General features: G+C 52.7%; 1 pseudogene; it reads left to right on the top strand.

Annotated features, from left to right (window-relative positions):
• Positions 1–48: 48 nt before the first annotated feature.
• On the top strand, positions 49–1,530 carry LOC122545163 (annotated as a pseudogene).
• Positions 1,531–1,536: the final 6 nt, after the last annotated feature.

Below are 1,536 nucleotides of genomic sequence, written 5' to 3'. Positions count from 1 at the left end.
ACAGGATTGTGGGCAGAATCAGTGCAATCCGCTTATCTGACCATAAAGAACTTGGGAAACAACGGGGCGAGCCTGAATGGAACGATACTGGGTATTAGAGTTGGGGGCCAGGCAGGACATGAGGGGGTGCAGCTGTGCTGCACGTCTATCACGGTCATTGAAGCTGAGTCTGGGGGCTCATCCGCCACCGATGAGCAGGGAAAGATTAGAATAATTGAGGTGACGGATTTGGAAAAGACCTTTGAAATAGAAACGGGATACGGGGAGGCGAATGCCTGGATGGAATGGGTCAAATATACTGTGAGGAGCTGAAAAAGAGTGATTGCTACGCATGCACGGGTGCCCGCCCTAACCCTCAGGTGGTCCCGTTCCCGCTGGGATGGGAGAAACACCCACGAGCCTTGGACTGCATGATAAGGCTGTTCCAGGACCGAGAGGCCTGGAACGACTCCACTTGTCGACCCTTGACTTTGAAGTTTCCCCCCGTTAAGTCTGAGGGGACGCCCCGCCCGCCATCATTCTCGGGGGTAACGGGTACGCACCAGGCCTGCGTCTCTCGGACGGGACTACAGTGGGACAACGATGTGGGGACATTTGACAAGTGCAGCGGATCAATTCGGCTGGTCAATGAAACTACAGGGGGCGGGAATTACTCCCACATTCATGTGCCTAGAGCAGACCTCTGGTGGTACTGTGGTGGGAGGGTTCTGCGACAGACCCTGCCCCGAAAATGGACGGGCTCTTGTGCAATCGTTCAATTGGCCATCCCATTCACCCTGGCATTCGAAAAACAAGAGCAACCCCGTTCCAGTGGAAGAACTGAGAGAGCTTTGGAGACCTCTTTCGATGATAACATATATTTAGATGCCATAGGGGTCTCCAGGGGTGTTCCTGACGAGTACAAGGCTAGGAACCAGATAGCGGCGGGTTTTGAGTCGCCACTGTTCTGGTGGGTGACTATCAATAAGAACGTGGATTGGATTAATTATATTTACTACAATCAGCAGAGGTTCATTAATTATACCCGGGATGCAGTGAAAGGAAGACCAGAACAACTGGACGCCACTAGTCGGATGACGTGTGAAAAAAGGTTGGCCTTCGACATGATGTTGGCAGAGAAGGGGGGTGTTTGTGTCATGATAGGCACTCAGTGCTGCACTTTCATCCCCAACAACACAGCCCCTGATGGGTCCATCACCTGCGCCCTGGATGGACTCACCACATTGGCGGACGAACTGGCCGAAAACTCGGGTATCGACTCTGGTTGGAAGCTTGGTTTGGTAAATGGACGGGGGTAGTCGTTCCCTTTCTTGTCTCATGTATAGTGGTGGCAGGGGTACTCACTGCCCTTGGGTGTTGCGTTATCCCCTGCATCCGGGGATTAACTCAACGACTGATCGAAACCGCCCTTACTAAGAGGGATGTTCCCTATGGGCAGGTTGAACGAATGAATCTCGAGATGGAACAACGTGAATCCCTCTTGGGCGGGGGTAGTATTAGAGGCGGGCAGTTTGATGAACAAGCTCGGGAGTTATT

This window comes from Chiloscyllium plagiosum, unplaced genomic scaffold, assembly GCF_004010195.1.
Source record: "Chiloscyllium plagiosum isolate BGI_BamShark_2017 unplaced genomic scaffold, ASM401019v2 scaf_41597, whole genome shotgun sequence".
In the NCBI taxonomy this organism is placed as follows: domain Eukaryota; kingdom Metazoa; phylum Chordata; class Chondrichthyes; order Orectolobiformes; family Hemiscylliidae; genus Chiloscyllium; species Chiloscyllium plagiosum.
The sequence above is the reverse complement of the archived record's forward strand: the minus strand, read 5'-3'. Positions and strand labels throughout refer to the sequence as shown.